The sequence below is a fragment of the Triticum aestivum genome, chromosome 1B (assembly GCF_018294505.1).
Source record: "Triticum aestivum cultivar Chinese Spring chromosome 1B, IWGSC CS RefSeq v2.1, whole genome shotgun sequence".
NCBI lineage: Eukaryota > Viridiplantae > Streptophyta > Magnoliopsida > Poales > Poaceae > Triticum > Triticum aestivum.
The window spans coordinates 1,168,897-1,182,214 of NC_057795.1; positions in this window are offsets into that span (position 1 = coordinate 1,168,897).

Here is a 13,318-nt window from a genome sequence, read left to right on the forward strand (position 1 = left end):
TTATTTTTTGAAGTTTTTATCATTTTCTTTTGATTTTTTCAGAACTGAAATGGCGACACACGGGGGGGTAGAGTTTGAAAATTGCCCTATAGTGCCGGTTTGTGTCACAAACCGGTACTATAGGTCAGACCCCTTTAGTACCAGTTCGTGGCACGAACCGGGACTAAAGGTCTCAACCCCATCAGCACCGGTTCGTGCCTCAAACCGGGACTAAAGGTATAATCTTTAGTCCCGGTTTGAGGCATGAACCGGGACTACTGGGCATCGCACCCTTTAGTCCCGGTTTGAGGCACAAACCGGGACTAAAGGGCACATGTGAACCGGGACTAATGCCTTAGCCGCATGAACCGGGATAAATGCTCACATTAGTCCCGGTTCATGATTGAACCGGGACTAATGTGAATATTGGCCCGGAACCATAGCCCTGTTTTCTACTAGTGTCTTGATGATTTACTGAGTTCATGGCCACCAACAGAAATATTAGGGGGACATGATAAGGAGCTGTAAAATACAAAGAGCCGCCGAGACTTATATCGAATAGTAATGCATATATTCAGGAATATGAAGTTCGCCAATTGTTCCAAAAAACAAGGAAAATACTTGTTGATGTTTCAAGTACACCAGAATAGATGCAAGTCCCAAGCATACAGATGACTACTGTAGTCGATTGATACGAGTAAATGTATACAACAACAAACACTGCTTGACAATTGAGGTAATTAAACATTAAAGAACTTATTACATATGCTTTTCTTCATCCAGCATGATAACATGTTACTGCTATGATATGTGATTAACAGAGTAAGATTTCATCAAGCCTATGTCATGCATAACAGGAACATATTATAAAATACAGAATAGTAGTACAGTGCCTTTAAGTGTTGAATGACTCATGGTACAGTAATAATCACAATAAACTATCAGTACTTGTGTGGCTAGTTGCAAGGTGTCTATCATCAGACACATCATCATCACAGTGGAGTAATATAGTGTAGACACGTACCATGAGAGGATTGTTCCTTCCATTATGACAACAACATTGTTGCTGCTGCTGATGGACACCTCGCTGCTGCGGCCGTTGTGTCCGCGAGCATCAGACACCTTGCAACATTATGACAACAACATTGGCTTGGACTTGTCAAAATACAGAGGGAGAGGGACCTTCTCCATGGTTGAGTCCATGGGCATCAGGCAGTGGAATGGAAGAAGATGAAATCGAGAGGCGGGGTCGAACCTTGCTGCTGCTGCCGTTGTGCCCTTGACGCTGGAGCTGGCTCCGTGGACAGCTGTTGGAGCTGGAGTATGGGGGTGACCTTGTTGAAAGAAATATTCTCCTCCTGCACAAGTTGACAACAACACCAACTTGAGAAACCAAGATTGAAGATTGAACACCAATTTGAAAGCAAGACCAATTTTCTGTCTGGATCAACAAGTGCTAACCAAGAGCCTTGCTCCAGGAGGAAATTAAAGAGAAGGGAGCAGAGGAGATAGCCCTGCCTGCGTCTGCCTTGGAGGAAGAACCACGATGAGGCAGTTGCTCTCCTTGAGCTTGCTTGATGGGGATGAGGGTTTGCAGGGGCCTGGTCAGCGAGACATCTCCTCGTCGCTGAACTGCATCAGATCCGCGGAGAGGAAGGCGGAAGCGACAATGCAGGAGCCGTCACCGGAGCCCACAAGGTCGATGGGCTTCCCAAGAAAGACCCGTCGACATTGAGTGAGGTTCATGTCCCCCGCCAGTGCCGTTCACCGAAACCATCGCTGGAGTGGTGGTGCGGATCTGACCTCTCGGACGCCATCACCTATAGGTTGGAGGCGAGGCTAGGGGGAGCGTAGGAAGAGGCGCGGTAGTGACGGGATCCTCCCGGACAAGGGAGATATGGTGGGTGTGGTGCGGCGGCAGCGGAGGGGAGCACGGCAACCGGTGGATGCGGCGGTGGTGGGTGGGGGAGTCGCAGGAGAGGAGGAGAAGAGATAGAGTGAGTGAGAATGGGCTTGGGGAGGGAGGTGGCAGCAGCGATCTGGAAGGGGAGGAAGCGATGAGTGGATGGGGAGGGAGGTGTCGGCGACGATCTTCATGGACAGGAACTACGTGCGTGCAGCGAGCGCGGGGCGCGGGGCGGCGAAGCGACAGGTGAGGTTGGAGAGGTAGGAAGGAGGAGGCGGCAGCGAGCGGGTGGGAGGCGGGGAGGGCGAGGGGCAGAACGTGCGGCGGCGGTGTCGATCTGAATCGGGGGAGAGGATGATATGGGATCGACGGGAGTTAGGGTTTGGGGTTGTTGGGCTGTGGGTGGGGTTCTTTTCTCCTTTTTCCTTGTAGATAAATGGGATGGATGGATGGTTGTGGGATGGAGAGATGGATGGATGGGTGGGCGCCATGTCATCGATCCGTGGGAATGCTTCTTACTGTTTCGAAAAACCAGTGATTTAAAAGAGTTTCCAAGTACTAAAACTAAAGGGATTTTGTGAAGTAGCTATCAAAAATATTTTTCAAAAGGGTACCACACAAATTTTCACTAGAGTTAGACAACATTTTGTGGATAAGGACCAATTTGTAGGCATTTTTGATCTTTCTAGCTACTTTTAATCATTTTTCGAGTGGCAAAAATGGTTTTTTTGTGAAGAACCTATGAAATATTTGTTGTAAAACTGGACTCCATAATTTTCTAAAATACTTGTCCATATTTAATATACAATTTACCAAATGGTTGGGTGTCAAAAACTTTGATCCACCTCGCGTGAAAAACAAAAATTTCAGCAGATTCAGCTGGAAGCGGGTCAAATTTGAACTGCAGCTGCCTCATAGTTTGCTCTTTATTTTCTCCAAAAATCATTTAAAGGTACATAAGTATCTACTTAATCGTAGAAACATAAAAAATATTCCAAGATTCAACCACTAGCTAGGAACGGTCATTCTCGTCATTTTGACCGCATTTCAAAACGGGCATACAAAATTCAAAAAAAATCAAAAAATTAGAAAACCTTCGCATTGTGTCATTACATGTGACCCACTTACCAGGAAAAATAAGAAACTTGTAATACGGCAATTCTTTTTAAAAAGTGTTCTCAGAAATGAGCTATCATGTGTGAAGATTCATGGCTTTCATGCCAAATGATCAATCTTATGGCCACATTCATGGCATTGTTTGTTCAAATGATCTCATATTGTGCACAAGGGTGCATTTTGGGATGGAAAACAATGTTGCCTAAGGAAGTTTTCATTTTCTTTGGACGAAAAATTCATTTTCTCTTTCCAAGTGCCCAAAATGAGTTTTTTGTGAAGGACCTACCATATATTTGTTGCAATATTGGACCAAATCATTTTTATAAAATAATAGGGCATATTTAATGCACAATTGACCAAATTGTTGGGTGTCAAAAGATTTGATCCACCTCTCGTGAAAAAGACAAACTTCCGTCGATTTAGTAGGAAGCGGGTAAAATTTGAACTGCAGCTGCCTCATAGTTTGCTCTTTATTTTTTCCAAAAATAATTTCTAGGTGCATAGGTTTCTATTTAATCAGAGAAACAACAAAAAATTTCCAAGATTCGACTAGTAGCTAGGAACGGTCATGCCCTCCGTTTTGACCGCATTTTCAAACGGGCAAAAAAATTAAAAAAAATTAAAAATTGGAAAACCTTCGCATTGTGTCATTATATGTGACCAAGTTACCAGGAAATATAATAAACTTTTAATACGGTAATTATTTTAAAAAAGTGTTCTCAGAAACGAGCTATCATGTGTGGAGATCAATGGCTTTCAAGCCAAATGATCAATCTTATGACCACATTCATGACATAGTTTATTCAAATTATCTCATATTGTGCACAACAGTGCATCTTGGGATGGCAAACAATGTTGCCTAAGGAAGTTTTCATTTTCTTTGGACGAAAAATTCATTTTTTATTTTCTGAGTGCCCAAAATGAGTTTTTTTGTGAAGGACCTACCATATATTTGTTGTAAATTTGGACCAAATAAATTTTATAAAATACTAGGCCATATTTAATGCACAATTGACAAAATGGTTGGGTTTCAAAAGTTTTGATCCACCTCTCATGAAAAAGACAAATTCCTGCCGATTCAATAGGAAATGGGTCAAATTTGAACTACAGTTGCCTTATAGTTTGCTCTTTATTTTTTCCAAAAATCATTTCTAGTTGCATAAGTATCTATTTAATCATAAATACATGGTTTGGTGGCGATACATCGAGGTTTGGACGGTGGCCGAGGGCCCCAACTCTAGAGTGCGTAAACTCGCATGCCCGTCGCGTGGTCACCGCATGACTGTGGAATTGCCATACGTTCTAGGTGGCCTAGGCATGTCTAGTGGGTTGGGCACTCCCCAGGTAGGTACTAGGAATAAAACTACAACATAAGATTCTCATGAGGAGACCGAACTATGCTCAAACATGAATTAGCAGCCAAATGTTTGATTAACGGTACGGAAAATGCACATGGCCAATGGGCGTGAGTTTTGGCTGAGGATGATCACCTACTAAGAATACTGTCTTCACAAATTTTCAGCTCAAAAGGAGGAGCCTTGGTGGTACTTGCTTTGCAAAGTACAAAAATATGAATGTTGAAGCTGGGCTCAAAATAATGAATGAATTGAGCTGAAATTTGATGGAGGATGGTTATTTAAGCATAGGAAAGCACTGTAGAAAATTGATACCATTTGGACATGCCAAAGTGGTACTTCCTTCACAATGCTCTTCTCTGGACAGAAACTTGGAAAAATTAGCGAGAGAAATTTGATAAATGAGATGAGCTCAAATTTGGTGCAGGTAAGTTACATAGGTATGGTCATGCACTGGTAAATTTTCACATCATCTGGGTAAGCCTAGCTAGTACTTACTTCACAAAGTTCTCTTGAGATAGAAACTTTGGAAATTTTTTGAGAAAATTTTACCAGGAAAATGGAGCTGAATATTATCACGTGGCAATTATTTGGGTATGGAAGAGTGCCCAAAAAGTTTGAGGGTAATAGGAGGGGTCTAGATAACACTTGCTTTGCAACGTGTCAATCTAACCATAAAATATAAATTGAACCTGGGCTCACATAGATGATTTGACTAAGCTGCAATTTGAAGGAGGCTGATAATTTGGGCAAATAAAGGAACTTTACAAATTTCATGTCATTTGGATATATAAAAATGGTACTTCCTTCACAAAGGTTTTAGGTGGACAAAAACTTTGGAAATTTCCCGAGGAAGATTTACTGGGCAAATGGAGCTGAATTTTGTCATGAGGTAATGATTTGGATAGGAAATAGTGCCCAAAATTTTTGAGGGCAATCAAGAATATATAAATAGCACTTCCTTCACAAAGTGTTGTTTTGAATAGAATAGGAAAATGAATATTGTTGAATTATTTTTGAACTAGGCAAGGAAGGGTTTTTACATATTTGACAAAGATATGACCCAAAGAATTTATGAGATTTTTTTGGTAATTTTGGGAATGACAGAAATATAGGTTGCTTCACAACCTAGGGCAAAAATTGACACATGGACATGACACATAGGCAAAACTGATAAGGTTATGACCATCTATATTGGTCGTGATCAGCTAGAAATAAGGCAGCAGACCACTGCTGTCTGCTTTATGACCATTTCGTGTAAGGAAATTACGACCTTTCTGACCAAAATGGTCGTTATAGTTTAGGGTTTGGAGCCCCCTGGACAGCTTTTGACCAATTGGTCTGAAATGGTCATAGATCTATGACCAATTCTTCCAAGGTCACTGAAAGAAGGTCACTAGTTGACATATTTCTTGTAGTGGACACGAGGACGGCATAGGGGGAGCCATGGCATAGACAAGGTCGACCAGACGGTGTCCAACAGCAAGGGGAGCACCAGATCCGCTGCAAACACCGCCGCCTCTTCCACCGCCGCTACCTCTAGCACAAATCTAAAATCGTAGCCGCTGCCGGTGGTGAGGCGGTAGGGAAGCAAGGGGATAGTAGCTATGAGTGAGCGAGTGAAAGGGGTGAGGCAAGATTTGGCACCGGGACGGCGCGGCAGATTTCCCATCTCCCCCCCCCCCCCTCGCCCTCGTGTCGCACCCGCCCGTGTGACCTCGCGCCGCACTCAGCCTGGATCGCGACAAACTGCCCATCCAAGAGTTTCTAGCGCCAGGCTCTGGGCTGCTTTGAGAAGCGTGTGATGCAGGCCCAACAGTGAAACTAGGCAACCAAACAGGCCTCTTCCTTCCCGCGCGGGCCTGGTTGGGCTCAATGCGGGCAACCAAACACGCCCCTAGTTCATTTGTTAATTGGAATATACTCACTCCGTCTCGTAATATACTATATCACTAAGCTCGCAAGGATTGGAGGCCTCACAATCAATTGAGGTCTCCAATTGGAATTTGGTCACCCAATTTTGATCGGGTCAACAATTTCTTAAAAGTCTCTCATTTCATTTTTTTATACAATACACTATGCTTCCTAATTTTTAAGCTTCACAATTAATTGAGGCTTCAATTTATAATTGGGTTACCGATTTTGACCTGGTCAACAATTTCTCAAGGAGCTCCCCCATTTAATTATTGTAATTCTCTATGTTACCTAATTTTAAAGCTCTTTCATTTGATTGAGGTATTCAATTTATAATTGGGTTACCGATTTTGACCTGGTCAATAATTTCTCAAGGAGCTTCCCCATTTAATTATTGTAATTCTCTATGTTACCTAATTTTAAAGCTCTTTCATTCGATTGAGGTATTCAATTTTTAATTTGGTTTATGATTTTGATCGGACCAACGATTTTTTGAATCAATCGGGAACAACCGGCCTATAAAAACATATCAACATATCGCAAACTCCGTTCACCCAGAAAAAAAGCGCCACCATGTGATACTATAGCATGAATATAGTACATACAATCACCAACGCAAAAAAAATCCCAAATAAATATGGGTTTATTAGCGAATAACACAAAAAACACCACGAAAGGCCTACCAAGTAACCACACTATAATTAAACATAAAATACACTTCATCATCCCCCCACCGGCTAACTAAATATTCCGTCAGTTTCAACATATAAGGGGTATTAGTTTTTTGGAAAGTCAAATTTCTTTAACTTTGACCAAGTTCGGAGCCAAAAATATCGACATCCACAACATTAAAAATAATAATATGAAAATCCATTTCATGATGAATCTAATAACACCGATTTCATATTATGGATTTTTAATTATTTCTCTACAAATTTGATCAAACTTAAAGAGGTTTAACTTTAAAAAAAATTAATACACCATATATTTTGAAATAGAGTGAGTAAAGAAATTTAAGAATCTCAACATAAACGGCGCAGCAAAGTGCGCCCAACCCTTCTAGTGTAAGACGCTTTTTGACACTAGCTAGTGGATGGAGGGAGTAGTATTTATATATAACAAATTGGTACTTGTCCTAAACTTCGCAATGCTTGTTAGTCCAGTATAATGTAATTTAATTCTCATAAGTATTTTGCAACATAATACAACATTATTGTATGTACCATTCGAGTTTTACCTCGCCATCGAATTCCAGGGACTCCGGGACTCTTGCACAGCGCATGGGTCACCCGACCTCAACCATGAAAAGATGCCCGTGGTATGCCAGTGCGCGTCGTCGAGGCACTCCTGCACCAAGCGCTCATCACCATGTACTTCGGTGAGGGGCTGGACCACGGTGTCATCATGTCCGTCAACGATCTGATTCCATGCTGTCGATGCATACAGAGGAGCTATTCATTCTTCTAATTAAACAGGCACGTGGCACCTACACCTATGCCGACTCTGTCCTCTACCTCCCGGGCCTCCTGATCCATGAAGACGGCGGCAGCAAGATCACTGAGAGTGAGCTGAGGCACCTGGACACCTCCTATCATTACCCTCCAGTATTGCTTTGAGATGTGTGCTCGACAACTAACTTACTATATGATTTTTTTTGATTCATCTAAATAAACAACATATGAACTTCAAACTTTGCAAGACAATAATAAATTCTTACTAAAATGTAGGGAAAAAAGTCAGATTTTTTGTCCGACACAAATATACAAAACGAGATTTTTTTTGAGTAAAAAATATTATTAGTAGTATTTATGATTCATGAAAAAATGTAAAAGTTTTTTCCCACGTTTTAGTTAGAATTTTTTCCATGCAATATACAAAATGAGATTTTTTTTTTTCTTCTGAGTAAAAAAATATTATTAGTAGTATTTGTGATTCACAAAAAAAATCTAATTTTTTCCCCACATTTTAGTTAGAATTTTTTTCATGCAACATATGAACTTCCGCGAATCACGATGAAAAAAAGCTAAATGTTTTTTCCCACATTGAAGTTCATATGTTGTTTTATTTGGAAGAAACAAAAAAAAAAGTATTTGCATGAATCACGCTGTAGAAATTGATGGCTAGATAAGGAGGTGCACCCAAACCTAAGCTCTACAACATATTTTGCGTGAGCTGGTGCGCCTATGGTCCGTACTTCCAAGCTTTAGTTGGTGCTCCATTTGCTGGCCATTAGTGTTGGTGTCGGATCCTGTCGACCTGGCCTCTAACGTGGATGGAGACGTGGGGATCGACTCGTGCCAGGGGTTGCGGCTGCCGCCCCGGAGATGGTTGCGCGTTGACGTGCTCGCTCTAGCCAAAATCTCAAAACAAGATGGTTGCTGCGGGCCAATCCACGAGGGCATGTGGCGTATGGTTCCCATGTGTCCATGACGGAAGTGGTGGAAGTAGGCCGGCTGAGGGAGAGAGGAACAGTGCTGATCTATTGGTCGTGTGCTCCTGATCTAGCTATGATTGTACTCTGCGTGAGCTATGTTGATCGGCCTTGGGTGCTCCGGCTCCGGCCATGCCGGTTCCTGGGCAGCGTACTCTCCAGCGAGGTTGTAGTTGGTGGTGCTGTTTTTCATTATCGATGCTGGTCCTTATGATGACCAAATCTGACATGACGATGTTGGAATAGCTGCGGATTGCGGTGGCCACCAAAAGGTATGAGACCTGGCGCGGCGTGACGACCATGTGCCGATCGAATTCGTCGGTTGGAAGTTGAGCTATTATCGAGCTGAGGCCTTAAGCCAGAGCGCCAGGTATTCAATGGCGTGAAGATTATCTCCTTCTGCTACGTGGACCGCAAAAAGAAAATCCTCGTTCCATACCTAGGGGTCCATGGTTTTATTGTATTGCTCGATGTTTGCTGCTTAAACACTGCTGGGAATTTGTGCTCCATCACCTCTTCCGTAAAACAGACAGGGTGAGACGCTCCATGGACCCATGCTATGGCATGTCGCACATTTGACGGAGCAATGCTACACTCACGGAAGGATTTTGACAGATTTCACGAACCTGCACAGCTGGCATCTTTTGATTGGGATTAGGAAGAGAAAGGGGCCCACCCACCTGAAAATCAAGGGGGTGGAAGTTAATTAGCATAAGAAGGGTCCGTAAAACGCCCGTGTTTGTCCGTGAGTGTAGGATAATTGCATCTGACGTGGGTCCACCGTGATTCCTTATGTAGTCGCGCACATCACTGTTTTTGGCAAGCCAATCTAACTATCCCGCCTGTCCAGCAGGTGGGAATTGCCTGGGCCGATGGATTTACCGGGGAGGTGGGTCCTTGGCCCATTCGGGTACGGGCCTTTTATCCCGTGAATTTTCTCTCGGGCTTCCCGACCTGCGCGGTTGAGTCACGTCCTTATCGGTTCTTGGGCACCTCAAGGCATGCTTGCCGGCAACAACCAAGCCTTCGTTTATGCGAGAGGGTCGGTCGTGGTTCTCAGCCCACTTGCACGTAGATATGGTGCTGTTATCGGGGAGCTCCTGTACGCCGCTCGCTGCGGCAATGTGCCCGCCCTTCGCACAGGAGCGGCTAGCCTGGGCCCATTTACAGTTACACGCGGCGGCATCCCGAGATGAAAAATCACAAAAAATAAAACAAATAGCGCTACCGCTGAAAGTCGAACTGGCGACCTCGTACTAAATGGCCCGGCGTGCAAACCACTCGCACAAAGACAATCTCATGTTCAAATCCGCAGCGCAACATTTAAAAACACATGCGACAGCGACAAAACTAGAACATTATTTCGCAAAAACCCCCAAAAACTGCAGTCAATGTATTGGGTCGAACCGAGGACCTACAACTGAATTTTTTAAAATTACAAATATTTTCTTCAAAACAAAAACATTTTCTCAATTTTCGAACAAATTCTGTAAAACATAAACATTTTGATTACGTGAACAAATTTGGCAATGGGGAACATTTCTTGAATTTGTGAACAAAATCTAAAAATGTTTACATTTTTTCAAACTTCCAGAACAGTTTTTGAAACTCTTAAAAAAATGAAAACACGAACAATTTTTATAAATTTGTGAACAATTTTTTAAAACAGGAACATTTTTTGAACATTGTCAAAAATTTGAAAAGAAAAACATTCAAACATTTTTTGTAAAACAAGAAGATTTTTTGAAAACTCCAGAACAATTTTATTAGAGTTCAAAAACGCGAAATTTTTCAAAAATGCAAACAAATTTCGAAGACTTCAAAAATGCGAAAAACTATTTTATATTTTTTTCCTATTTGTGAATATTATTCAAAAAAATGCGAGCAATTTGAGAAGATTTAAAAAATTCGAAATTGTTTCAAAAATGCGATTTTTTGGAAAATTTCAAAAATGTGAACAATTATTTAAAAAGAAACATTTTTTCAATTTGTGAATTTTTTTAAAAAAATGCGAATAATTTTTGAAGATTTGAAAATGCGATTTTTATTTAAAAAATGAACTTTTTTTTAATTTATGAATAACTTTTTGAAACACAAACATTTTTGTAAATTTTGAACATTTTTCAAAATAGGAACGTTTTTTTAAATTTTCAGCAATTTTCAAAAGATGGTCTTTAAAAATACTAAAAAAATAAATAAACAAAAAAGCAAAAGAAATAAACAGAAAAAATAAGAAAGAAGAAGAAGCAACAAAAAGAGCGGAGAAAAGAAGAAAATAAAAAATGAAAAACGAAAAAACTTAAGAAGAAACAGGAAAACCGGGCAAAAAGAAAAAAAGGATACTGTAGCAAGGTAATCCAGCAGTAGTGGACGGGCCATGTCGCTCGCTCGCTCTAGGGTTCGTTGTGCGTTCGTTGACAATTTGCCGCAATTAGCGGCAAATAAGATATTCCCTCTATCGGCCGCGGTGTCCATCTCTCCGAGGAGATTCCTGCGAGGTGTGACCGTTCTGCGGGGTGTGCCATGGGTATTTCTTTCACTATATATACTAGAACTATCTAAACAAGTCATGTACCCATATGTACGAGCGTGCGTGTCAAAGAAAAGGCTTGGTCTAAGCGGTAGTAAATTTAACTTTCGGACATGAGCTATTGTCATCAAGGAATTTTGTACGTGAGAGAAAGCTCCACTAGAAGAAATGTACAATATTTATGTATTGCAATCTTGAGCTATTTCATCCTATTTTTGTTCTGGTAAAGTATAATGTTCCTATTTTCCAGGTTTGATGTGTAGAGTCAAATGTAGAGTCAAATGTAATTGTCCATTGGAGAGTTTATGTACATGTGTAAGAAAATTAAATAATATAAATGTAAAATGTGGGATGCATAAATATTTTATCATCGTGTGACCTACTATTAATTTTGAATCAACTATTCTAAACTAGACAATTGCCTGTGTGCTGTAATGGGGAATAAATATCCTAGCACATTAGCCCATGATTTACTTGACCATGTTAATATGATTGTGTAAAAAAATGTTCACAACCGACGGTGAGATCGATCATCATGCATCTCATTCGACGGCCCATGCCACGTCCAATAGGAAACAATGGACCAGCAATCTGATCCTTATGCTGGTTGTAATGGTAGTACCATAACTAGTATCATACATATCAACTAGGCAATTATAATGAGGTAACATAGAATTAAATGAAAAAAAAGAGTTGAGTATCATATCATTTAATGTGCACTAATACAACTGTCATGTTAAAATTTAGAAAATTTCAGTGGTCATTTGACCTTTTAAAAACGTTTAAGTGATTTTCTAGCCATTTAATGACCGTAATTCAAATTTGAACTATATCTACATGCAACGGCTAACCATAACGGTTTGAAAAAAGAACATATTTGCGTACTTGTGTGTGAGTTAATTCCATGTACAGTAAGTTAAAGCGAATTTTCAAAATATTGGTCTCACAACATGGACACATGTACATACATGCATGGAGTGTCATGGCATTTTAATTTCAAAAAATCAAAAAGTATCAGAGAAACATGAAACATTGATTGATGTAATGTAATGCCACCAAGATGATGTGGTAAACAAATTGGCCTGTTTGACAAAATTTTGGACACACACCCCTCACAAACCGGAGCAACTCACTAGAAGGCTCGTGGTTCCGAGAGGCAACAACGCATGTTTGGTGATGAACGAGAGATAGCTTCCCCTTAAGGCCTTCAAGTTTTTCTACGTTTAACATGAACTAATACAACTGTTTGTGCAAATTTGGAAAATTTCAGAGGTCATTTGACATCTTAAAGACATTTAGGTGATTTTCTAGCCATTTAATGACCGTAATTCAAATTTGAACTACATCTACATGCAACGGCTAACCATAACAGTTTGAAAAATCATATTTGCATACTTGTGTGCAAGTTAATTTCATGTCCAGTAAATTAGAAGGAATTTTCAATAATATTGGTCTCACGGCATGGACACATGTACGTGCATGGAGTGCCATGGCATTTTAATTCCAAAAAATTAAAAAATGATCAGAAAACATGAAACCTTGCTTGATGTAATCTCAGGCCACCAAGATGATGTGGTAAACAAATTGGCCTGTTTGACGAAAGTTTGGACACACAAACCGGAGCCACTCACTAGAAGGCTCGTGTTTCCGAGAGGGAACAATTGATACGTCTCTGACGTATCCATAATTTATGATTGTTCCATGCTATTATATTATCCATCTTGGATGTTTATGTGCATTTATATGCTATTTTATATTATTTTTGGTACTAACCTATTAACCTAGAGCCAGTGCTAGTTTCTATTTTTCCTTTTTTTTGAGTTTCGCAGAAAAGGAATATCAAATGGAGTCCAAATGAGCTAAAAATTTACAGTGATTTTAAAAGGATCAGAAGAAGCCCCAGAAGAGTCTCGAGTCAACGACAAGGTTGGGGGGCACGCCCACCCACCTAGGGTGCGTTCCCCTACCTTGTCGTGGACTCTGGAAACCCCCTGACTTGTTTTCGACGCCAAAAATTGCTATAAATATAGAAACCCCCTAAAAGAAAACTAGATCGTGAGTTCTGCCGCCGAAGCCTCTATATCCAT